Genomic DNA, 26,614 nt, shown 5'->3' on the forward strand with positions numbered 1-26,614 from the left:
CTCCTTGGATGCTGCCTGACCTGCTGCGCTTTTCCAGCAACACATTTTCAGCTTTGATTTCCAGCATCTGAAGTCCTCACTTTCTCCGAAATAATCCCATGGAGTCTCACAGTGACACAGATGTACAGCACGGAAACAGACCCTTCGGTCCAACTCGTCCATGCAGTCCAGATATCCTAACCTAATCAAGTCCGATTTGCCAGCACTTGGCCCAAATCCCCATAAATATTTCCTATTTTTATATACATCCAGATGCATTTTTAATGCTGTAACTATACAGCCTCCACCACTTACTCCAGCAGCTCATGCCGTACATGCATCACCCTCTGCGTGAAAAGGTTGCCTCTTAAGTACATTCTATATCTTTCCCCTCCCCTTCCTAAAGCTATGCCCTCTCGTTCTGGACTCCCCAATCCCAGGGAAAAGAACTTGTCTCTTTGCCCTATCCATATCCCTCATGATTTTATAAACCTCTATAAGGTCACCCCTTAGCCTCGGACGCTCCAGAGAAAACAGTGGATTCAGCCTCGCCCTATAGCTCAACCCTCCAACCCTGGCAACATCCTTGTAAATCTTTTCTGCACCTTTTCTAGTTTCACAACATCTTTCCGATAGGAAGCCGACCAAAACTACATGCAATATTCCAAACGTGGCCTGACCAATGTTCTGTACAGTGGCAACATGAGCTCCCAACATCTATCCTCGATGCTCTGACCAACAAAGGAAAGCATACCAAACGCTTCCTTTCCTATCCAATCTGCCTGCGTCTTTACTTATAAGGAACTATCAACGTGAACTCCAAGGCCTCATTCCTCAGCAACACGTCCAAGGAACTTCCCAGTAAGTGTAAAGGTCCTGCTCTCATTTGTTTTTTCAAAATGCAGCACCTCATATTTATCTATATTAACCTCCATCTGCCACTTCTCAGCCCATTGGCCCATCTGATCAAGGTCCCATTGTAATCTGAGGTAACCTTCTTTGCTGTCCACAACACCTCCAATTTTGGTGTCATCTACAAACTGACTAACTATACCTCCTCCGTTTACATCCAAATCATTTATATAAATGACAAAAACTAGCGGACCCAGCATCGATCCTTGTGGTACACCATTGGTCACAGGCCTTCAGTCTGAAAAGCAACCCTCCTTCACCACCCGCTGTCTTCTGCCTTCGAGCCAGTTCTGTATCCAAATGGCGAGTTGTCCCTGCATGCCATGAGATTAAACGTTGCTCACCAGTCTCCCATGTGGAACCTTGATGAATGCCTTCCTGAAGTCCATATAAATCACGTCCATCGCTCTGCCCTCATCAATCCACTTTGTACTTCTTCAAAAAACTCAATCAAGTTCGTGAGACATGATTTCCCAAGCATAAAGCCATGTTGAATATCCTTAATCAATTCTTCCCTTTCCAAATACATGTAAATCCTATCTCTCAGGTTTCTCTCCAAAAACGTGCCCGTCACGGATGTCTGTCTCACTGGTCTATAGTTCCCTGGCTTTTCCTTACCACATATCTGAAATAGTGGCACCACGTTAGTCACCCTCTAGCCTTCCGGCACCTCACCTGTGACTATTGATGACACAAATATCTCAGTGAGAGGCCCAGCAATCACTTCCCCAGTTTCCCACAGAGTTCTAGGGTACTCCTGATCAGGTCCATGGGATTTATCCACTTCTATGCATGTCAAGATATCCAGCAATTTCTCATCTGTAATATGGACATTTTTTCAACATGTAACCATCTATTTTCTCACATTCTATATCTTCCATGCCTTTCTCCACAGTAAACACTGATGCACAATATCCGTCGAGTATCCCCCCGCCCCGCCCCACCCGATCTACTGCAGCTCCACAGAAAGGCCGCCTTGCTGATCTTTGAGGGGCGCTATTCCCTCCCTTGTTATACTTTTGTCCTTAACGTATTTATAAAAACCCTTTGGGTTATCCTTAACTCTATTTGACAAAGCTATCTCATGTCCCCCTTTAGCCCTCATGATTTCTCTCTTAAGTATGCTGTACTGTCTTTATTCTCTAACGATTCACTCGATCTCTCTGTCGATATCTTATGTATGAATCTTTCGTTATCTTTACCAAAATCTCAATTTCTCTGGTCATCCAGCATTCCCTATACCTACTATCCTTTCCTTTCATCCTAACAGGAATATACTGTATGTGGACTCTTGTTATCTCATATTTGAGGGCTTCCAATTTTCCAGCAGTCCTTTAACCTGCAAACAACTGCCCCCAATCAGCTTTTGAAAGATCTTGCCTAATACCTGAGTCTTCCTCCAATTTAGAACTTCAACTTTTAGATCTGATATATTACTTTGAATCACTATTGTAATGTTAATAGAATTATGGTTGCTGGCCCTTAGGTTTTGCACCCTCGCCAGTATGTACATCCTCATTGTGAATTAGAAAATTTCCTTGTGCACACTTAAAAAATTTCTCTATTTGGCGGATAAGTAAATGGGCAGAAGTTATAAATTGGGTCATCTCTTCCTTCATTCCCATCAACCCTACCCCCATTCCCACCCTAATAGTCCAACGGCACTTTACCTTGCAACTGCCGAATGTGTGACACCAGCCCATTTACCTGCTCCCTCCTCACAATCCAAGGGCCAAACTTACCTTCCAGGTGAAGCAGCACTTTACCTGCCCTTCCCACAACCCAGTCTATTGCATTTGCTGCTCACAATGTGGCCTCATCTGCATTGGGGAAAACGAAACATAAACTGGGCAACTGCTGCACAGAACATCTACGTTCTGCCCGCAAAAAGACCCTGAGCTTCCAGTTGCCTGCCAATTCCACACCCCATCCTGTTCCCTGGCCAACATCTCTGTCTCAGGTTTGCTGTAGTGTTCCAGTGAAGCTCAGCACCAGCAGAACGAAGAACACCGAATATTTCACTTGGGGATCATACATCCCTCCGGTCCCAATATCGAATTCAATAATTCTAGGGCCTGAAATCCATAGTATCCTCGTCCCGACCACACACACCAAGCCTTGTTATCACGCAGTCTGTCATTGTACACTATGTATTCTTAGCCACGAACAGTCTCCATTCACCCTCCCACACGGATCGTTATCAACTCCCTTTCCTGTCCAACAATTCTTCCCTCGCTTTGGGCTCTGTCCTGATCTGTCATTTCCTGCATCTGCTTTCCTCCCACAATATCTCCAGCATATAAACCAACCTTTTCCCAATCACCATCAGTTCTGTGGAAGGGTCACCGGCAACTCCTGTTTTTTTGTTTCTGATATACAGCATACAGTTCTTTCACCTTTTTATTGAGGTAGAGTTGGCAATTGTTTCGCGAGACAGAAGGAGACGGGGGAGAGACAGAACAGACATGAACTGTTGATCTCCGTTGTTACTCATAATGTGAAATCATTGCAGTGCGATCACTTCCCTGAAGTATGAATAGAGAGGAGAAGCCATCCGTGAGCTTGGAGCGGAAAGGTCACGCGTCTGACTCCAGATCTGAAGGTGGCGTGTTCGAAACACGTCAGGTTCACTGACGTCGTTGTTGGGCTAAATGCTCAGCTCCCCCAGTTCATCAAGGGATTTAAACACAGCCGCCTCCCTCTGGGCAGCGGTTTCGTTCAGTTGGTGACAGCGCGGTGTGAATAACATCATACCAATATTTTTACACCATAATCCAGAGACTCCCGTCTTTATGTTTCAATCTATCAGGAGAGTGACAGCGAATTCAGATAGAAATATTTCCCACCAACAGCAAATCCTTTCCTCTCACTGGACACTGTTAAAATTATCTTTATTCAACAGAAGGAGCGGAAACTACAGTCTGACGGCCCCTCTCCACATGAACGGTGAGCCTGAATTTTATAAACGGTGTCAGTAAAATCCAGTGGCGGACACTGATTTGGTTCAATCGATTTTTTTTGCCAAGTGAAACTCACCGAGAGGTTGCTGTTGTGTGAAACAGCGGGGGGAATTACTGCAGGGCCTCCTGCGCATGGAGCACACCGCAACTGATGTGTTTCACCTTCACCAGTTTATTCCTATCTCGGAGAAGAGAGGTTTGATGATTAGGACCATATCAGCCAGACAGAAAACAGGAGAAGAGCACTCAGACCTTCACAAGCTTGACACCACAGCTGGGTCATCGTGACCCTTGTATCAGTATGGGATAGTAATCTGCATCTACTGACTGGAAGCACAGCAAATTGGAGTGCTGGTGGGACTGTCACACAGGAGAAAACGGCTTCGACCTATCAACTGAGTGGCTCCCAATGCGCAACTCCGCTCACCTCAACTGAATAACTGTAAACAAATTACTCAGTAATTCAAAGGAATACTCGGTTTTGAATCTGCATTGTGTCATGTACCTTCGAGAATGATGTCAAAACACCTTCATTGCTGTGATGGAGTATCCTGTTGGGCAGAATATATCCGTTGTCAAATTTCCTACATTCTGTTGGTCCAACTCCGATTTCACTCAGAATCACGAAATGTGTGACAGCACAGACTGAGGCCATGCAGCCCACCTTAGCTCTGCTGGTTCAACACAATATGTAAATAAGTGTCTCATTCTGTCGCCTTCTCCCTGTAAATCTGCACATTGTTACATTGAACATGCCCACCGAATTCCCTTTTGTGTCCATTGAATCTGCCTCTTTGTCACTGTCAGACAGTGACTTACTGACCCCACTCCCTGTGCGAAAACGGTCTTCCTAATGTCACTTTTACTTATTTTCCTGATGACTTTAAATATCTGCCAAATCGTTCTCGATCCTTTCAGGCCTGGAAGCATTTTCACTGCATTATTTCCTCTGTCTAAAACCCTCATGACGTGGAAAACTTCAATCAGACCAGGTGTCAGCCCTCTGTTCTCCAAAGAGAGCTGCCCCAAACTTTCCAATCTCCCTTCATTGCTGACATTCCTCAGGACGGTACCATTCACGTTAACCTGTTCAGCGCCGTCTGCAATCACTTCACTTCCCCGCTTCCTGAAGTATCACCCTCAGAATTGAGCATAATACAGGTGGAGGATTCATTCAGACTCGGATTGCGCGGGCGAAAAATCTGCAATACTTGTTCTCACTTTCACCACGTGTTTCCCTTCGCCGTGTTCACTGCAATAGCAGCTCTGCGCCGTCCCAAATTCAGGCAGTCCGCTCTAAATTAACGAAGCGGCTTTAATTGACAAAATTGATCGGGCATTTTTGGTCATATCAATTTAAGGAATGATGGTTCGCCTGGGATTGGAACCCGGGAACTCTCACACGGCTGCATATGCTCGAAGACCCAAAGCAAGAATCACATCCCAGACTAACGAGCCACCAGCCATGGGTGCAGTCACCTCCTGAAGCAGCTGAGACTTGCTCAGTACGAAATTCATTGTGCATTGCTCCCAGAATTGCAAGCAGGGAAGAGTTTCAAGAACATCTCCTTCTCGATCTGTCTCCCTGCTCCCAGGGCGCTGCTGTTTGTACTGTCCCCAGGAACCGGGCTCTCTCCACTGTTGGATAATTGAACCATTTCGTTTCTACTTACATGCTGTGCTGGTGGAAGGCAGAGCCCATTCACTCTTCTGCTCTCTCACACTATTACGTGAGGCAGGTTAAGTCAGTTACAGTCATGCGTAGGAAATGGGCAACTTTGAACTTGTTCCAAAGGTCTTGTTAACGGAGAGACAGAAAGATGCTGTGCTGTCGGGACAGAGAGAAATGGACACCGGAGACTCTTCCCTCTGGTAAATTGATATGAGTGCATTTTTGTGCAGCCTGCTTGGTGTTCAGAATTTGTCCTCACACAGCAATCCTGTCGAAAGTAATTTATTACACGGACGTTCGTTTCTTTACTGCAGGAAATGGACTAAAACAGCAAGTCATGTGTTTCGACTTCACCGGTTCATTGCCATCTGAGATAAGAGTTTTCATACGAGATCAGGCCACAGCGACGGAGAACAGGACAAGACAACTCAGAGCTCCACAAGGCTGCCAGCGCAACTGTGTAAATTTGACCTGTGTATCGATATTGAGCTCAGATACCCGAAGTTTTGGGAAGCAAACGACATGGCAAGGAAAAGAACAAAGCGCTGTAACAGATATTTAGACACTCCGGAAGTCGTTTGAAAGGCAAGATGCTGAACAGAGTGCCACCACCAATGAAAGTCGCTCAAGGAGGCACTGAACGATAAGAAAGGATAGTTACGATCGATCGACCTCTAGGTTATGGGCCCAGCACGCTCCCGCTGCGCCACTCTGCCCCTACACACGGAAGCCTTTGCCACGGGTCCTTTCAGCCTTTCGTCAGGCGCGTGGTATGCACGTTGGAGACTGATGTCAAAGATCTCCACTGCTGTCATCTTATATGGTGTTCCGCAGACATATGGAGACTGTGTCAATATAAACTATTTCTAACTACCCTCATTCTCCTTTGATTTCACTCTGAATAGACGCCATGCGGCCCACCTTCGTTCTGCTGGGTCGACACCGTAAGTAAACGTGGGTCTCTATTCGTATTCGTCTCTCTTGCCTTCTCCATGTAATTCTGCACATTGTTACTTTAAACATGATCACCGAATTCCCGTTTGCGTCTAATGAATCTGCCTCTTTGTCAGTGTCAGTTAGGGGTTTACTGACCCCAACCACTCCCTGTACGAAAGCATTCTTCCTCATGTCACTTTTGGTTCTTTTCCTCATGACTTTAAAACTCTGCCGAATCGTTGTCGATCCTCTCAGGCGTGGGAACATTTTGACTACATTACTTACTCTGTCTAGACTTTGCATGACTTGAAAAGCTTCAATCGTGTCAGATTCAAACTTCTGTACTCCTAAGAGAGCTGTCCCAAATTTCCAATCGACCCTCATCGCTGACATCCCTCAAACACCGCACCACTCACGTCAACTTATTCAACGCGATCTCCAAACATTTCACTTCCCTGTTTTCTGCCCCATTCGTATTCCTGGCAGCCAAACCTCGTTTCACGAAGGTGCTTTTTGAGAAAATTAATGGGGCATTTTTGCACAAATCAAGTTATGAGACGCAGCCTTTTTTGGGAGTTGAATCTAGGACTGCGCACAAGTCTGTACAGTTAAAGACTCTCCCTGAGAATCATGCCCCTCGACCAACAAGCCAAAGAGCGGCTATTTCCCCACCACACACTTCTTGAGCCATCTGAGAATTGCTTAGTGTGAAATACATTTGACATTGTTCTAAGAATTGCAAGTGACGAAGAGTTTCCAGAACAGCTGCTTCTCATTCTGTCTCCCTGCTGCTGTTTGTCCCGTCCTCAGGAACCGGGCTCCCTCCACTGTTTCCAAACTTTTCTCTGACACCCGAGTGGCCAGTGACAAGCATTGCCCTCCTCAACATAGGATACAGAGAACAGGAGACCCCTCAGAGGTTTTCACCTCAACTGTGCACATTGGGCCAGTATATCATTGTGAAATATTTATGTCGAAGCTTTTTTGGGAAGCAGATGAGAAGGCAAGGTGCAGAACAGAGCGCTGTTATACGGGAAAGCTGCTAAAGATGACGTTGAATGAATAGGAGAGAATGGTCTCTCGTTTGGGTTATGATCCCAATAAGCACGCGTTGTGCCATTCTCCTGCATTGCTCGGCTGTATTTCCAGAGAAGTATTTAGCTTTTCATCTGGCGTGTGGCAGGCACGTTTGAGAATGACGTCAAAAGATCTTCTCTGCTGTCGTGTCATATGCTGTTGTGCCGACATATCGTCGATGTGCAAAAACAAACTCTGTCTAAATTCCCGCATTCTGTTTTTCGAACTGTGATTTCGCTCAGAATCACTAATTTTCAAAACTCGCAATATTCAAACTTTAACAAAGTGCTCATAGAAATGATTAGTGAACACCTGGAAGAAATTCTTCCAAACTTACCTGGGGAATTTCGCTTTGAGGGGTCTTGAACTTTAAGTGGAAGGAAGGGAAGTTTGCCTCGAGGCTGTTTAATGTGGAGATGTGTTCTCCATGTAAACTGGTCGTAGTTGACCATCCCAGTGCTTCCCGATGCAGGGTTGCTTGACCCTCCAGGGAGGTTTACTTGGAGCAACTGGAGTGAATCCAGAGATGGAGCAGATTCTGTAAAGGTGCTCAAATACTTTCTATCTCCCTTTTAGGTATTTTCCTTGTGTATTCCCTCAGTTTGTCACATATGCAGTTTGCACCCTGGAAAATGATTGCTTTTTTCCTCATGTTCACAATTAAAAGTGTAGTTTCACATGGAACTGAGCCACATTGAAAGGATTGTCATATTGATATATATATGTACACGTATTTAGTTTAAGATTAGATTAGATTTGAATGAAGTTTTCCTCTAAACACACCTGAGCCTATCTGGCTGCATGAGGGATTTCAGGTTGCTGTGTTCTAGGTATTATGTGATCAGCAGGCATCTAGCAAACTACACGAACTGCCACCTATGTAATGTTCGTTTCAGTGTACTGACAATGATCACTTATTTTGTGACTTTTTTTTGCAGGAAGACGTGCCGAAAGAAATCTGAAAACAAATGATACATCAACTTCTGACAGAGCCACTTGATTCATTGGGACTTGAATATCAGCAGCCATTCCAATTAAGAAGACATGGTTGCTTTTGTTTGCTTGAGAGATTTTGGACACTGGTGTGGCAGGAAGAATACTGAGACACAGAGTGAGGGAGATTCAGTGCGCTGACAGTGAAAAGTGCTTCATACCATTTACTCAGCTTTGGGGAATCAAAGTCTCATCCCTGACGGTGGGGATAGACTATGTCCCCGTTCTGATTGTAATTTCAAACCCAGACCAACACATGGAAAGCTCCCCCAATGGGGAAACTGTGGAAATGTGGAGACTGAGGGAAAGGATTCCCTTCCACATCCGTGTTGGAAACCCACAGACGTATTCACAGCGGGGAGAGGCCATTCACCTACTCGGTGTGCAGGAAGGGTTGCAGTCGGATCAGCCATCTGGAGACGCACCAGTGGGTCCACAAGTGAGAGAAGCCATTCACGTGCCCCATGTACGGGAGGGGGTTCACTCAGTCAGCTGCACTGCTGACCCACCAGTGGGTCCACACCGGAGAGAGGCCGTTCACCTGCTGTCAGTTCCAAAGGGCTTCACCTGCTCCTCCCACCTGTGGAGGCACCAGCGCGTTCACGTGCCATTGCAGGGGGATGGAAGGAGCGATGGCCGAGCGCTGCTAACAACCCAGCTCTGGGGACTCTCAGCTCGAATCCCGTCGCGGCAGATGGCAGAATTGGGATTCGGTCAGTAATCTGGACTTCAGAATCTAAGGATGAAACCGTTTTTAGAGGGCAAAAACCCATCTAATTCATTCATGTCCTTTTCAGTGATGGAAACTGCCGTTGTGCGATAGGATTCACTCAGTCGTCCCAGCTGCATGCTTTACCCGGCTGTACGAAGGATCCAGTAACAAAGGGACAACTCAACGAACCAATAATAAAGAAAGTGTGGTGGGGGCAGTGGGGGGTGAGTGTGCGCACTTTGAGCTTGAGGTGCTTTTTTTTTAAAAAAGCTACTTTTTGTACGCCTTGTGATGTGGAGATATGAAGCTGTAACAAAGTTGGGTCGCAGTAAAGGTTACCTGAACTTACTGCCAGGCTTTAACTATTTCAGAATCCTGAAGAGGAGTTGTTGGACTCGAAATTTTAACTCTGCTTTCTCTCCACAGATGCTTCCAGTCCTGCTGAGTTTTTCCAGTGTTCTCAGTTTTTGTTTCAGATTTCCAGCATCCACAGTTCTTTGTCTTATTTATCAAATTCAATTCTAGCCCTTCACAAGTGTCTGGAACTTCATCTCCCTGATCTACAAACTGTTCACTTACCCTAGAAATGACCGCTACCTCCTTATCAAAGTAGACCCCTTTGTTGCAAAATGATTGTTCAATTCTGTGACCAAAATTATTGCATTCGTAATTACTTACACCAGGGACTCTCAATATCTCAGGCCAGAGCACAGCTAGCTTATTTCAGACAGTACATTTATGTGATTTGATGCAATTCCCTATTCCTTACTTTGCCAGCGTGTTGCTGGGAATGGAGGGTTTGAATTAAGAAGAAGCTGGGACATTTTTCCAACAGAGCCGAGCAAGTTGACAGATAACTTTATCGAGATTTTTAAAAACAGGAGGGGTATAGATAAGGTGTCATTTCCAGGAGGCTCAGAATATTTTGTTGCTCCAGAAGGTGTAAAAGGGGGTCAAAGCTTCAACAGAAATCGAGCAGAGCTGAGAACAGACAACATTTAACTCTGTGGGAACAGGGAGATCAGAGGACAGGGAAATCAGGACCTGAAATCCGAGTTGACACCAGACTACCATGTTATCAGTGCTTTGATTAGCAGTGCCCACCCTCTACCTTTACTGAGCCTCTCACTCGACTTGAATGCCACATCTCCCCTCGATATTCTGGATCCAATCCTTGTCATTCTGAAGCCATATCTCTGTAAGGAGTCTCAGATCATAATTATTCTCTTCAATGTGTGCAGTCAATTAATTCGCTTTTTTTACAATGCAGCTTTTAGTTTTATTTTTTGTGATGGTGAGAATCCAGTTTTGATTGCTAGTACATTTATTCTCCTTGTCCCTTTCTCTCATTCTCTGGTGTTTGGTTTCCACATCACTACATTGCTCACTGCTCTTGATTTCGATTGGCTATGCTAAATTGCCTAGTGTCCAGGGATGTGCAGGTTAGGTGGGTTGACCATGGGAAACGCAGGGTTATCGTTTCAAAGTAATAGAAGGAGTAGGCCATTTGGCCCATCGACCCTGCTCCGCCATTCATTACAATCATGGCGGATCGATCAATAGTCTCAGCTCCTCCTAATTGCATTATCCCAACTTCCCTTAATTCCCTTACCACGCAAAAAAAAACCCATCCAACAGTGTCTTAATGAAGCTGCCTCGACTGCTTCTTTGAGCACAGAATTCCATTAATTTACCATTAACCGCACAGGTCCTGCCCTGAGTTGCCTCATCAAAATGCAACAGCTCATATTTGTCTAAATTAAACTCCATCCACTACTCCTTGGCCCATTGGCTCATCTGATCAATTATAATTTATATTAAACTTTCTTTCCTACCTTACTCCCTAAAAGCTGAAAATCTCCATCCCACACTCTCACCCTCCATTCTCACTTTGTTGAGTCTAATCACGGATGTCCTTATCCTGAAGGGTTTGATTCATGCTGATTAACAGGCCCACATTCAAGGGGGATGTAACTGAAACGTACAGAACATTGAACGGCCTGGACAGAGTGGACATTGGGAAGATGTTTTCATTTGGAGGAGAGACTAATACCCATGGGCATAGCCTCAGCATAAAGGGAGAATGGAGATTAGGAGAAACTTCTTTAGCCAGAGAGTGGTGAATCTATGGAATTCATTGTCACAGAAAACTGTGGAGGCCAGGTCACTGCGTATGTTGAACATTGAGGTAGAGATGTACAGCATAGAAACAGACTGTTTGGTCCAACTTGTCCATGCTGACCAACTATCACAACCCAATCTAGTCCCACCTGACAGCACACGGCCCCATATCCCTCCAAACCCTTCCTATTCATACACCTACCCAAATACCTTTTAAATGTTGCAATCGTACTAGCCTTCAACACTTCCTCTGGCAGATCATTCAATAAACGTACCATTCTCTGTGTCAAAAAGCTGCCCCTTAGATCTCTTTTGTATCTTTCCCCTCTAACGTGAAACCCATGCCCTCTCCTTCTGGACACCCCCACCCCAGGAAACGACTTTGTTTATTAATCCTATCCATGCCCCTCATGATTTTATACACGTACAGTTACGACGTTCAAAAGACATTTGGATAAGTACATGAATACGAAAGGTTGGAAGGGTTATGGGCCAAACACTGGTAGGTGGGACGAGTTTAGTTTGAGAACATACTCAGCATGGACTCGTTGGATGAAGGGTCTGTTCAGTGCTGTCTGACTCTGTGACTGATCTGTACTGGTCTTAAAAGCATTTTCTTACCTCCCCCGATAAGCATCCACTTCTTTGTTGTTCAAAACTCAGATGAACTTCGCCTTGAATATGTTCAATGACCCCACTTCTGAACTCAATTCCTCTTGGTAATATACCACTTGCCTTGCTCATTGCCTGCTGCATCTGCCCGACAGCTGGCATTGACTGGTGTGGAGGGACTCTGAGACCCCTTAGTACATCCATACATCATTCCTGATGAAGGGCTTGTGCCTGAAACGTTCCCTGTCCTGCTCCTCAGATGCTGCCTGACCTGTTGTGCTTTTCCAGTGCCACATTTTTCGACTTTCACCTCTAGTCCTCACTTTCTCCACATTCCAATATATAATCATTTTAACAATGCACTGCTTTTTTTTAAACAGCAAAGGCTATAACTTCACATTGCGGAACTGCACTTGCCATGTGTTTGCCAATTGAGACACAGACCTGGACCAACTTCGGGAAGAGGCAAAAGACTGAGTTCTGAACAAAAACCGTAGCACACTCAAAACGTCGGCTCTGTTTCCCTTTCCACGGATGCTGCTCGACCCGTTGGCTTTCTGCAGTATTCGCTGTGTTTGTTCGACACAAATGCTGCTTTCCATGAAAGAACTTCAATCACTGTCCTCTGGTAACAGACCCTAGTCAGTGGCAATAGGTTCTTCTGATCATTAACCTGCCCATTCACACCACGTCTTCTCCCATCATTGCCAACAGCCCCTGGAAATCTCCAGTTAACCTTCTTTGCTCGAAAGAGAACATTCCCAAACTTGGGATTGGAAATTGCTCATCCCTGGACATGATGCAAATGTTACAATGGGGAAGAGGTTTTGTCAAAATATCGTCAGTTAGCAGGTGGAAAAATGTTCAGGAAGTAAAGCATAAATCCCAGTCTCCAGCTTTGTGAATCTTTCGAAACTCTTTGGGAAGTGGAATTAGAGGAGAATGAAGGATGAACTGACGGACTGAGCAGAGACAGTCCAGACACCATCCCCTTGTTTAAGAGGCTGATTGACTCTGATATTCTCGGGACCTGAACTGACCCGAGACATTGAAAGAATTCTCTGCACATCAGGAATTCAAACCCCTTCTCGGCTCGGCGCCAATGAGAAAATTCAGGAAGAGGCAAAACACTGAAAGGCTCGGAGGGCGATGGCCCCGGTGGTGGAGAGCTCGTTCCTCGTGACATGGATGTACCTGCAGATGGTGGCATCAGGCTGTCCCCATGTCTCCAGAATGAATGTCCAAGGCTTTATTATGGAAAGTAAAACTGATAGAAGACAATGGTAATTTTGGGCGGGGCGGGTTCAATTATGAATTGATTAGTAGGTTCCTCAAAGACACTGTGCAAGCAGCTTTTGCACCTGTCTCTGTGGCGCAATTGGTCAGCGCGTTCGGCTGTTAACCGAAAGGTTGGTGGTTCGGGACCACCCAGGGACGGCGTGTTCCTTGTTCTCGCTCCTACCGCTTTCTTGGCTGCGAAAGTGCACGTTTTTAATGGTGTCAGGAAAATGTTTCCCAAACGGAAATCTATTCCACTGAGGCAGCACAAAGGGGTTTCTGAACTGATTGAATTTCTAACATAAATGACTGCGGATGCTGGGAATCCGAGACAGAAAGCGAAACTGCTGGAGAAACTCAGCAGGTTTGGCTGGACCTGGATGAGGAAAAAAACGAGTTCTGAAATGTTGTCTCTGATTCTCTTTCCACAGATGCTGCCTGACCTGCAATTTCTGTTTTTGTTTTTAACTGAACGTCCATTTCATCTACCGGGATGAAACACGCAGACTCGCCATTTGCAGATATTTAACCCTTTCGAAACCTGAGAAGTGATTGAATTCAAACAAACTCTGCAAGGATTCACACTTTCTCAGCTCCACAGGCAGAGAGTCCTGGGAAATGAAGCTGTCAGTGTGGTTCTGTATTGATGGGCCGAGTGGTGAATGCGATGGACATGAAATCCATTGCGGTTTCCCCACGCAGGTGTGAACCCTGCCGACTACAGTTGAGAAACGACGTCAAAAAGAAAGGGAGATTGCTCCACGGTTTTTTTAAAGATGCAAATCATTGGAGGGGTTGAAGTATTTCAGTTACACTGGGATGCTCGGGAATCTGTAACCCACTGCCTGTCAGGGTGGAACAAGCAGATACCCACAGAGCTGCTATTGAGGCGATGAGCCAAGAGTTTGGAAATGAGATCGAACAGTGAGGGGCGTGAAGTCGTAATCGAAGTTAAGCAGGCACCTGAGGACAAAGGTGTTTTATTTGCCAGTGAAAGATATTGCTTCACAAAGTTGGGATTATGGAAGGGAAGCAGTGACGGTGATTATCTTTGGCTGTTCCTCTTGTGAATGTTCCCATTGCTGCGCATGTCCGTGTTAACGTCAGAACTCTGCAGCATGGCGGCGTCAGGTCCGCAGAGTGACGGGGCGCAATGGTTGACGCATCTGACTCCACCTACCTGTTTGAAATGCAGCTCGCAGCTTCTTCACATACCCCAATTAATCTTTCTCATTGTCCTGAAGCTGGCATACGGTTTGAATTCCCGATCTGCAGGAACGAGACTCTTTTCACTGTGTCGCGTCAGTAAGTGTCCCTGAGAACATCAGAGTCAAGTCACAGCGCTGTCAGAGGAGGGGAAGGTGAAAAAGTCCCACACGCTGCTCATGGGCACATTTCACTTTCCCCAACTCACCGCCCCAACACTGCTGCTCTTGGGAGTGGAAAGGGAACAAACTCCAAAACCCAGTCTCAGCTTTGTCAATCTTCAGGAAATAAGAAAACTGTACATCCCTTCGGGTCTTCCATCCTGGGCTGACAGCGTTGATTTTAAATGGCTGTCCAGTCAGTGCCGATTCGTTTTGGCTAAAAAAAATCTTCCTTTTCTCATCATAGCATTTCTTGCTACAGAGAACTGTGCGGCAGAGTTCATGTATATATTTCCTTGTATGGTATTTTGTAAATAACATTCGTTTGCTGCTTGTTTGTATCGGGTATTTCAGGTTCATTAGAGGCTGTTTAACTGTGTTGGGCGGTTTGTGGGCTACCATGATGCTGAGAGGGTTGAGTTGTCTGGACATCATTTCCCAGAAGTCTTTAATGTAAAGTAATGTGGCTAGGGTTTCTGCAGACGTTGTGTCTGCTTGTGTCAGTTTGTTGATGTGAAATCGGCACACTGGGTTTATTGGGTAGGCAAAAGTGAGGACTGCAGATGCTGGAAACCAGAGTTTAGATCAGAGTGGTGCTGGAAAAGCACAGCAGGTCAGACAGCTTCCGACGATCAGGAAAGTCGATGTTTCGGGCAAAAGCCCTTCATCAGGAATAGAGGCAGGACACCTCCAGGGTGGAGAGATAAATTGGGGGTGGGGTGTGCTGGGCCGAAGGTAGCAAAAAGTACAATAGGTGAATGGGGATGGGGATGGAGGTGACAGATCAGAGAGGAGGGTGGAGCGGATAGATGGGGAGGGAGATTGGCAGGGAGGACAGGTCATGAGGACAGCGCTTAGCTGGAAGGTTGGAACTGAGGTAAGGTGGGGGGAGGGGAAATGAGGAAACTGGTGCAGACCACATTGATGCTCTGGGGATGAATGTATCCGAGGCAGAAGTTGGGACATTCTTCCTCCAGGCATCGGGTGGGGAGGGAGCGGCGATGGAGGAGGCCCAGGACATGCATGTCCCTGGCAGAGTGGGAAGGGGAGGTTGAAATGTTGGGCCACAGGGCGCTGCGGTTGATTGTGGCGGATGTCCTGGAGATGTTCCCTCAAACGCTGTGACTTGACTCTGCGGCGGGGCTCCAGTCTCCCCAATGTAGAAGAGACCGCATCGGGAGCAATGGATTCACGAAATGACATTGGTGTTAGCCTTCCAACTTCATGACCCGGGTTCGCCTTCCGGGCAGGGAAGCAATTTTCAGGAGAGCTGTCAACCTTTGCCTCTGTCTCCCTGGTGGTCTAGTGGTTAGGATTCGGCGCTTTCGCCGCCGCGGCCCCGGTTCAATTCCCGGTCAGAGAAGCAATTCTCAGTGTGTTGCTTGGCTATCCATTCTCTGTAAAAGCGCTGTGCAGTTACTGTGTGCTGCACTGCGTCGTGTTTCGTTGAAATAGTGCCCTCGTTCAGATTTGTTTGTATGTGTCGGGATGATTACTTCTGTAGCTAAGTACTTGGTTCGCGTGCGCTGTTTTCCTGTAGATGCTGTTTTGAATTTATCATTGATTGTTCGGTCTACTGTGACATCCAGAAATGGCACTTTGTTGTTGTTCTCCTCTTTTGTGAATTTTATGCCAGGAAGGAGGTTGTTGGTGGTGTTGTAGGTTTCCTCTAATTTGTTTCATTTTTTGATGACAGAAGTGTTTCATGGGCGTTTCGTTGATTTGTTTGTAGGGCTTGTTACTGAATATGAAGTGGGTGGTAAGGCACACTTCCACGAGGTTGACAGTGTTATCTTTGCTGCTGAAGTTGGTTCTGTGTTTTCGTCTTTAGTTCTTCGAGTAGTGTCTTCAGTTTTCTTTGGCCACGTTGATGTTAATGGATGTGAACAGGGCTGTTATGTCAAAGGACAACATTATTCCATCCTCTTCTATCTTCGTGTCTTTGGTGTTCAGGAATTCTTGGATGGAGTAAATGGAGTGGCATGAATCTTCGACTTGGTGTTTTAGTCCTCAGTGGAGGCCTTTGACTAGTCTGTATATTGGTGTTCCAAGTCGTGAGACTACGGCCTGAGGGGGGCTCCTAGTTTGAAAAAGAGGAGAACAACAATAAACTGCATTCTTAGATGTCACAGTAGAGCGAACAGTCAATGGGGAACTTCAAACTAGCATCTACATAAAAACAAAACACACAAACCAAATACTTAACCACAGAAGCAATCATCCCAACATCCACAAACGAAGCTGCATCAGGACATTATTTCAACGAGCCACGACACACTGCAGCACAGAGAAACTACGAAGACCACAAGAGAAATACGTATATAGTGTATTGAAGGAGAACGCGTCCGCAATAAACCCATTCCGCCGATTTCTCCCTGATGCTTCCAAGCTCACTCTCAAAAATTCGGTTTGTCCCTCCATTCTTTCCTGTTTGTTTTTTGTGGGTTTTGAAAGCGTTCCCAATCCTCTGACTGAGTATTGGAGTTGGGAAGGTAAAAACAATGACTGCAGAGGCTGGAAACCATATTCTGGATTAGTGGTGCTGGAAGAGCACAGCAGTTCAGGCAGCATCCAAGTCGCTTCGAAATCGACGTTTCGGGCAAAAGCCCTTCGTCAGGAATAAAGGCAGTGAGCCTGAAGCATGGAGAGATAAGCTTATCTCTCGATGCTTCAAGCTCACTGCCTTTATTCCTGACGAAGGGCTTTTGCCCGAAACGTCGATTTCGAAGCTGCTTGGATGCTGCCTGAATTGGAGTTAGGAAGTTATGTTGTGGCTGTACAGGACATTGGTGAGACCACTTTTAGAATATTGTGTGCAATTCTGGTGTCCCTCCAATCAGAAGGATATTGTGAAATTTGAAAGGGTTCTGAAGCACCAATGAGTCCATAGAGGGGAAGAGGCCCTTCTGTTCCCCTGAGTGTGGGAAGGCCTTCAGTGATTCCTCTGCCCTGCTGACGGACCAGTTGGTCCACACCGGGGAAGGCTGTTCTCCAGCCCCAAGTGCGAGATGGCCTTCAGCAGTTCTTCCCACCTGTTGAGACACCAGTGGGTCCACACTGAGAGGCCGTTCTTCTGCCCCAACTGCAGGAGGGGCATTGCTCTTTCCTCCGACGTACTGGCCCATTGGTGTGTCCAAATGGTAGAGAGGTCGTTCAGTTGCCCTATGTGCAGGAAAACCTTCAGCAATTCCTCAGCCCTGCTGAGGCACCAGTCCATCCACACCGGGGAGAAGCCGTTCTCCTGCCCCGAATGTGGGAAAGTCTTTACCTGCTCCTCCACACTGCTGAATCACCAGCTGGACCACACGGCGGTTTGGGCGGGGGGTGGGGGGGGACAGTGGCGGAGGAGGGGAGACCATTCTGCTGCCCTAAGTGCGGGAAGGCCTTCAGCAATTCCTCTGCCCTACTGAAGCACCAATGCGCCCACACCTGGGAGATGCCCTCCAGCTGGGCCGAGTGTGGGAAGAGGTTCATGTTTTCCTACAACTTGCGGAAGCACCAGCGGGGGCACCAGCTCTCCCAGCAATCAGATCCTACCAGTGATGATGCCTTCAGTCACCTCCCAGGTCTGAACCTCCTGCCAGTTCTGACAGTGGGTGCAGTGGGAGAGTAGGTGGGCTGTTTTAGTCTTCTGCTGGACTGCAATTGCCTTCCCGACACCCCAAAATCACAACTCCATGGTGGCTCACGGTTAGCACTGCTGCCTCATGGCACCAGGAACCGGAATAATTCCACCCTTGGGAGTCTGTGTGCAAGTTATGGAGGGTAGGAAAATGGATCTGAGTGGGTTAGTTTTCGGAAGATCAGTGCAGATGTGTTCGGCTGAAGGACCTGTTTCCACATTGTGGGGGTTCTATGATTCTATGAGCTTTGCCTTCAGTGGACACTGTTGCTCATTGAGCCAGGGACTGCACATTGCCAATGAAATGATCCAGAGAAACCTAAGACCGCAAGACCATCGGAGAAGAAGTTTGGCCTACTCTGCCATTCGTTAGTAACAAAAGTATTGGATGAGATTAGCTACAGTGTGGAAACAGGCCATTTGTCCCAACAAGTCCACACCGACCCTCTGAAGTGTAACCCATCCAGACCCATTTCCCTCTGACTAATGTACCTAACTCTATGGGCAATTAAGCATGGCCCATCCACATGACCTGCACATCTTTGGTTTATGGAAGAAAACAGGACCACCCAGAGAAAACTCACTCAGACATTGGGGGAAAGTGCAAATTCCTCACAGACAGCCACCCAAGGCTGGAATCAAATCTGGGTCCCCGGCACTGTGAGGCTGCAGTGATAATCACTGAGCCACTACACATTGCAACCCGAAGTTGGCAAGCCGGGGGTTGGGAGAATACAGCAAGCCAGGCAGCACCAGGATGTGGAGTAGTCAGCGTTTTGGGTATTAACGCTCCTTCAGGACTGAAAGAGTGACTTATCTATGAGAAAAGATTTACATGAATGTTGCTGGGGATTGGAGGGTTTGAGCTGCAGGGAGTGGCTGAATAGCGTGCGGTTGTTTTCACTGGAGCATCGGAGGCAGAGAAGTGACCTAATAGCGGTTATAAAATCATGAGGGGCATGGACAGGGTAATAGACAATGTCCTTTCCTTGGGTAGGGGAGTCCAGAACTAGATGGCATAAGTTTCGGGTAAGAGGCGAAACAAATTAAAGGGACAACTTCTTCATGCAGAGGGTGGTACATATATGAAATGAGCTGCCAGACTATATGGGTCAGGTGCTGTCAAATGGGAGTAGATTAATATAGGATATCAGGTCAGCATGGACAAGTTGGATCGAAGGGTCTGTTTCCATGCTGTACGTGTCTCTGACTACTGGTCCTGATGTAAGTTTAAAATAGAGTCCAAGTAACTTTGAATAGTTCAATCTTGTTGAACTCACCTCCTGAAAAGTTTCAGATGAATCCCTCTGAGAGATACTGTTTAAACATGCTGAGTTGGACAAAGTATCCCATCAAGTTCAACACAAACCCAGAGTTGAAGAAGTCAGAAGTCAGAACACCAAGGGGACCAAAACTCATCACAATATTCCAGGTGCGGCCTCATCAACGTCCTGTATAACTACAACATAACTTGCCAACATCTATACTCAGTTCCCTAACTGATGAAGGCCAGTGTGCTGAAACCTTTCTTCACTGCCTTGTGTACCGATGTAATCAGAGATATAGAACCTCCTTTAAACTGATCCACGATCCAGCTGCTGGGAGCACAGAAGTAGAGAATTGCTGCGTGAGTGTGGTGGGTAGATAACCCAGAGGTCGATGGGTAAAAACCATGTGATTCTATTGCTCAATGTCTCTGTAAGCTGCTTTCATATACAAAGGTTCTCTGTTCTGCATCTTGCCTTTGCATCTGCTTCCCAAAGCTTCTTCAATGGAGGCGCGGCCGCTGGAGCCCAGGGGTTCAACAACCCCCGGGAGCTGGAGGAAGGTCCAAGCTCCAATAAGAGGGGGGGGGGGGGGGGGGGGGGGTAAGGCTGGAAGCTGGATTTGCTCAATGCTTGTATTTTTGACTCATTTAAATGGTACCTTCTGTATGGGGCTATGGTTTACATTAAATCCGAAGGATCATATCAGAGTGTTTATATTTTGCAGTGGTAGTTGGTAAAATGCACACTCTGGGGGAGCACTTTCTATGATGCTGCATTTCTCGCCTTCTGCCCTTCCCCCATTTCTTATCTCCCATCTTGATTTTATATTTGTTTGGTCAAATTTAATTTCAGATTAATCAGACTTGTGATTCACTGTGTGCTATTAATTTGTTTGTTCGAATATTTCAAGTCAACATTAATGCTGTAATTTAATTTCTGATGTCAGAGTTTGACATTGAATGTGCAGGTGTGAATACCAGTAAGTTGTGAAAATAAATCAAGAACTTGTGGTTTTTAACAAAAGGAGCAGTTCACTGATATTCATGGCATCGTCTCATTTGGGAGTGATTATTCAAATCTGACCAACAAACCGTTTCATGCAGTCATCCAATTGAATAAAAATTTTCTTTAATTTAATAAAAGAAAATAATTCTGGCAGGCTAAGACTTATGCAATCTATTTATAAGATTTTGTCCATTGCTCGCAATATGGTCTCAACCACATTGGGGAAACTGGATGCCAACTAACCGAATATTTCAGGGAACAACTCTTGGACTCTAATTCTAACCGACACACCGCCCTGTGGCTGAACACTTTATCCCACCCTCCTCTAGCTTATCTCTCCACGCTTCAGGCTCACTGCCTTATTCCTGATGAAGGGCTTTTGCCCGAAACGTCGATTTCGCTGCTTGTTGGATGCTGACTGAACTGCTGTGCTCTTCCAGCACCACTAATCCAGTATTTGGTTTTCAGCATCTGCAGTCTTTGTTTTTACCACTTTAACTCCCCCTCCCATTCCACCAAGGACATGCAAGTCCTGGGCCTCCTCCACTGCCAACCTCTTGCTATCCGACACTTGTAGGAAAAACACCTCAACTTCTGCTTTAGGACCCTCCAACCTCATGGTATCAATGCAGATTTCATCAGTTTCCTTATTTCCTCTCCCCCACCTTGTCCCAATTCCAACCTTCCAATTCGACACCAACCTCTTGACCTGTCATACCTGTCCACCTTGCTTCTCACCTATTTACTTCACCCTCATCTCTGATCTATCACCATCAATTCCTACCTCCATCTACCTATTGCACTCCCAGCTGCCTTCCCTGCAGCCCCACTTCCTTCCCATTTATCTCTCAGCCCCCTTGGGCCACCCTTTATTCCTGATGAAGAGCTTATGCTCTAAACCAAGACTGTGATGAAGCAACATCCTCAACAAATAGGAAATAGCTCCCAAGTCAGATTTCATTCCCTCTTCTGTTTCCCAGTTCTTTCAGAAATAAGGAATGTCTTTTTCTTCCACTAGAAAGTGGTCTTCCCCTTTGCGCTGTCTGAAGTGTTATCCCTCACCACTACTTCAGCCACCTTTTAAGAATCCTTTCAACCTGTTTTTCTAACAATTGTGGAGGTGACCAAAAGCAAACATTTCACTTCTCCTCAATGTCCCATTTCTCCTCCTATGAGCCATTTTGTCATGTTGTCTCTGTTACAAGCAGCCGAGTGCACTTGGTTTCTGAATTGAAATTTGGCCATTGAAGTGAACAGGATTAATATTTATCGATAGCTAGCTGTGTTTGCACTAACTGTAATTATCCACCAATACGATGTCTTTTGTTCCACCAAAACTGGAAACAATGATCTGTGTTTATATTGCAGTCGGATGCAGAAAATCATCCCAGTGATCTTCACGTTATTATAGTTTACTGAGGCCATAACATCATTACGTGGCAGTTTGATGTGACTAAAACCTGGATGGAAATCTCTAGATTATGTTGTAAAAATATCGGTATAATGTTATTCACACTGCGCTGTCACCAACTGAATGAACCGGCTGTGTGTTTAAATCCCGTGATGAACAGTTTGTATTCGACTTCGCACGTTGCGGGGAGCTGAGCATTTACCCAAACAATGGGCACACCACATTCTCTCACTTTGTCTCCATAACCCTCCATCATCTTGATGCTCAAGAACGTCTTCATCTCAGTCTTAAATATCCTCAGTGACCTGGCCTCCACCACAGCCTTCTGTGGCAGTGAATTCCATATATTCACCGCTTTCTGGCTGAAGAAGTTTCTCCTTACCTCAATTCTAAAAGGTCTTCCCTTTACTCTGAAGCTGTGCCCACTAGTCCTAGTCTCTCCAGTCAATGGAGACACCTTCCCAACTTCCACTCTTTCCAGGCCATTCAGTATTCATTACGTTTCAGTTATTACACCCCTGCTTGTGGGCCTATTAACCAGCGTCAACTGCATCCTTCAGGATGAGTTACAGCAGGGATTAGGTTCAGCAAACTGAGAATGGAGGGAGAGTGTGTGGGATAGAGATTTTCAACTTCTAAGGAATAAGCAAGGAAAGAGAGTTCACTATAAATTAGAACTGATCAGGTGGGCTGATTGGCCAAAGTGTGGTAGATGGAGTTTAAATCCGAGAAGTGTGTGGTTTGCATTTTGGTTAAGCAATCCAGGCAGGACTGACATGGTAAAGGGGGATATTGCAGAACAAAGAGACCTTAGAGTGCAGGTTCATAGTTCCTTGAAAGCGGAGTCACCGGTAGACAGGATAGTGAAGAAGGCATTTGGTATGCTTTCCTTTATTGGTCAGTGCATTGAATATAGGAGTTGGGAGGTCATGTTGTGGCTGTGTAGGACATTGGTTAGTCCACGTTTGGAAGACTGTGTATTCATTTCTGGTCTCCCTTTTTAAAGGAAAGACATTGTGAAACTTTGAAAGGGGTCGGAAAAAATTTACAAGTCTACAAGTGACAAGGAGAGGCTCAAATGGCTGGGGATATTTTCCCGAGAGCATTGGAGGCTGAGGGGTGACCTTATAGACGTTCATAAGAGGCATGGATAGGGTGAATATCCAAGGTCTTTTCCCCAAGGTAGGGGAGTCCAAAACTAGAAGGCATACGTTTGAGATGAGTCGGAATTTTTAAAGGCATCTGAATGGGTACATGAATAGGAAGGGTTTAGAGAGATGTGGGCCACATGCAGGCAAATTGGATGAGATTAATTTAGGATATCTGTTTGGCCAGACGAGTTGGAACAAAGGGTCTGTTTCCGTGCTGTATGACTCTAATCTCCTTCGGTGAAAGCAGTAGTGTGATTATGAAGGCTGGAGTTTCAGAGCAGCTTTCAAAGATGTTTTGCCCTTAATGGGAGCAGAAGAAGTAACAATGAAATCCTGCATTTGTGAGACAGCAACTGAGTGAGTGAGTACATCCGGGATTTTGGTGGAAAGTGGGAATTCATTGCACTGTGGAGATGAAGCTCTACCTATTGAGTCATTTCTGCTGGTGAATGAAACCAGGCCTCAAGACGAGGAGGAGTAGATTCAGGACAGAGATGAAGAAGAACTGTTTTTCCTGGAGAATAGTGAATCTGTGGAGTTCTCTGCCCAAGGAATCAGTAGAGGCAGCTTCATTAAGTATATTCAAGACACAGTTGGAGGTGGTTTTTGCATGGTAGGGGAATTAAGGGTAGTTGGGACAATGCAGGGAGGAGGAGCTGAGACAATAGATAGATCAGCCATGATCTTAATGAATGGTGCAGCAGGCGAGATGGGCCAAATGGCCTACTCCTGCTTCTATTACTATGAAACTACAAACCTGCATCTCCCATGGCTAACCCACCTAACTTCAACTTTCTGGGCAATTTAGCATGAACAATCCAAACCAAGACCAATGAGCAATGTAGTGATGTGGGAAATGAACTTCAGAGAATGATAGAAAGGGACAAGGAGAGTAAATATTCCAGCAATCAAAACTGGATTCTAAAGATCACAAAAATTGAAACCAGAAATGGTATCTGAATGTGTGCTGCATTGTGACAAAAGTAAATGAGTTGACTGCACACATTGAGGAGAATAATTATGATCTGAGACTCCTTACAGAGACATGGCTTCAGGATGACAAGGATTGGATCCTGAATATCGAGGGTTTGGTCATATGGGAAGCGAGGTAAAGGTATAAGGTTGGTGCTGCTAATCAAAGCACTGATCACAGGGTAGTCTGGTGTCAACTCGGATTTCAGGCCCTGATTTCTCTGTCCTCTGTTGATCTCCCTGTTCCCACAGAGTAAGGTGTCGGTCTGTTCTCAGCTCTGCTGGATTTCTGCTGAAGCTTTGCCCTCCCCCACTTTTTTTTGTCACCTTCCGGAACAATAAAGCATTCAGCCAATCAAGCCCCAACCCACGATCTCCCAGCCCGTCAACCATCCAGACACACAGTGTAATCATAGCAGGGAATCACACAAGAAAAATGAAACCAAATTTGAAACAAATAGGCGCTCGTGTTTAATGTTTGTTCATTCGGAAGTAAACCAGAAATGGGGGTCTCCCAGGATTCTGAGACTGTCATACCTGAGGAATTCTCTCTCTCTTACATCTATCTATGAGAACCCAGCTATGATTTACAACAATATTTACACCAACAGAAATAGACAGAGATATACAGGATGGAAATAGACATTTTCTCTCTCATGCACACACACACACACAAGTCCACGGGAGTGAATGTATATTTGCAGAGCTGAGCTGAAATGTCACTTTTTGTTATCAAAATTTAAGTTATATGGAGAAGGTGCCTTCCAGGGATTTCTGGGATTTGCATATTAACGAAACCTGCAACCCATTTGTAAAGATGAAAGGCTTAACAATCCAGGTTTGTTCAATGTATCATTTCAGTGGCAGGACACTGTCATCTTTTTCTATAAATTCTATGTATTATGATCTTATTCTCCACAATCACCTGATGAAGGAACAGCGCTCCAAAAGCTAGTGCTTCTAAATAAACCTGTTGGACTATAATTTGGTGTTATGATTTTTAACTTTGTCCAGGTTAGGGGGGATTGGCTATGCTCAATTATCCATAGTGCCCAGGGATGTGCAGGTTAGGTGTGATAGTCAGTGAGTAGAGCAAGAGGTGTAGGGTAATGGGTGTGGGTGGGTTACCCTTCGAGGGTTGGTTTGGACTCGTTGGGCTGAGTGGCCTGCTTCCACGCTGTGGGGATTCTGTGAAGGAAAGGGATTCCTGCAAACTGTGCACCTCACCTCGCCCCTTCTCCCTCCCCCTCCCCCACCCTCGACCCATTGATGGCGTCACAATGCGGAAGTGGCCCTGTCAGTTTGAGTGAAGCTCCCTCTCTTTGGGCAACTCTTCGTCCTGGGAGGGAGAGGGAGGGGAGGGGGGAAATCTATTCACTTGTGGCAGTTGGAGTGAATCCAGGGAGGGAGCAGGCTTGGCAACCTCAGGTATGTGTCTTAATTACCCGGGTGAGGAGGGACGGAAGGATGGGGTGGGGCTGTTTTCCCCATCACACAAGAGCCTGAGAGGTGACATTATAGACTTTTATAAAATCATGAGGAGCATGGATAGGGTAAATAGACATGATCTTTCCCTTGGGATGGGGGAGTCCCGAACTGGAAGGTCATAGGTTCAGGGTGACGGCAGTGGGGAGATGTAAAAGAGACCTCAGGGGCAACCTTTTCATGAAGAGGGTGATGCGTATATGGAATGAGCTGCCAGAGGAAGTGGTGGGGGCTGGTACAATTCCTACAGTTAAAAGGCATCTGGATGGGCGGATGAATACAAAGGGTTCAGATGGAGAGGGGCCAAGTGGTGGCAAATCATAGAGATGTACAGCATGGAAACAGACCCTTCGATCTAACTCGTCCTTGCCAACCAGATAGCCAACCCAATTTAGTCCCAGCACCCAGCCCATATAGGGGCTAAGTGATAACAAATGTGACTAGATTAATTTAGGAAATCTGGTCAGCTTGGACAGGTTGGGCCCAAGGGTCTGTGTCTGTGCTGTGTGACTCTAATCGTCTTCAGTGAAAGCAGAAGTGTGGCTGTGATGACTGGACTTTCAGAGGATGTTTTGCCCTGACTGGAAGCAGAAGAGTTTGACTGAAGTGTATCGGTATTAATGCCTTGACGTCTCATTTTGCTCCCACCTTCCTGGGGTCGTTAACCATTTTGTGTCTGGTTCTTCCTCAAGAAGCTGAATTGCAGGTTCACCCTGAATTGACACTTTTTTTTGCTTCCCAAAAGCAGACCTGCTCACTCTTAGCAATATCCCAGTGTTGTGAAAGATATTAACTTTCAGGTGGAATTATCCAAAATTCAGAGAGATGTCAGTCTTGATGTTTTTTGCTCATCTGCCCCTGTAAGATCCTGAATCAGCACCTTCAGGAGAATTAGTTAGATTGGAGTGAGAACAGAGGGGGAGAGAGAGTGGGATGGTGCTTTCAATTTTGTGGAATAACAAGAATATTCAACAGAAGGTAGAATTGCTTGTTCTGAATTCTACCCTGCACTGACAGTGATGACTTTTGCAATCTCTTTTTAAACAGTGTATTTGAAGATTTGAAGATAGAAGTTTCAAAA

The 26,614-nt window shown here is 45.9% G+C and overlaps 1 protein-coding gene and 1 non-coding gene across 2 annotated transcripts in view; one reads left to right on the top strand and one right to left on the bottom strand.

The window, feature by feature from the left end:
* LOC140460630 (uncharacterized) overlaps window positions 1–26,614 on the bottom strand; it is a 569,010-nt gene that overhangs the window by 170,367 nt on the left and 372,029 nt on the right. The gene's annotated exons all lie outside the window — the stretch shown is intronic.
* On the top strand, window positions 13,338–13,411 carry trnan-guu (transfer RNA asparagine (anticodon GUU)). The gene has a single exon. It is a non-coding gene; the product is annotated as a tRNA-Asn (tRNA).

Source organism: Chiloscyllium punctatum, chromosome 36, assembly GCF_047496795.1.
Source record: "Chiloscyllium punctatum isolate Juve2018m chromosome 36, sChiPun1.3, whole genome shotgun sequence".
NCBI lineage: Eukaryota > Metazoa > Chordata > Chondrichthyes > Orectolobiformes > Hemiscylliidae > Chiloscyllium > Chiloscyllium punctatum.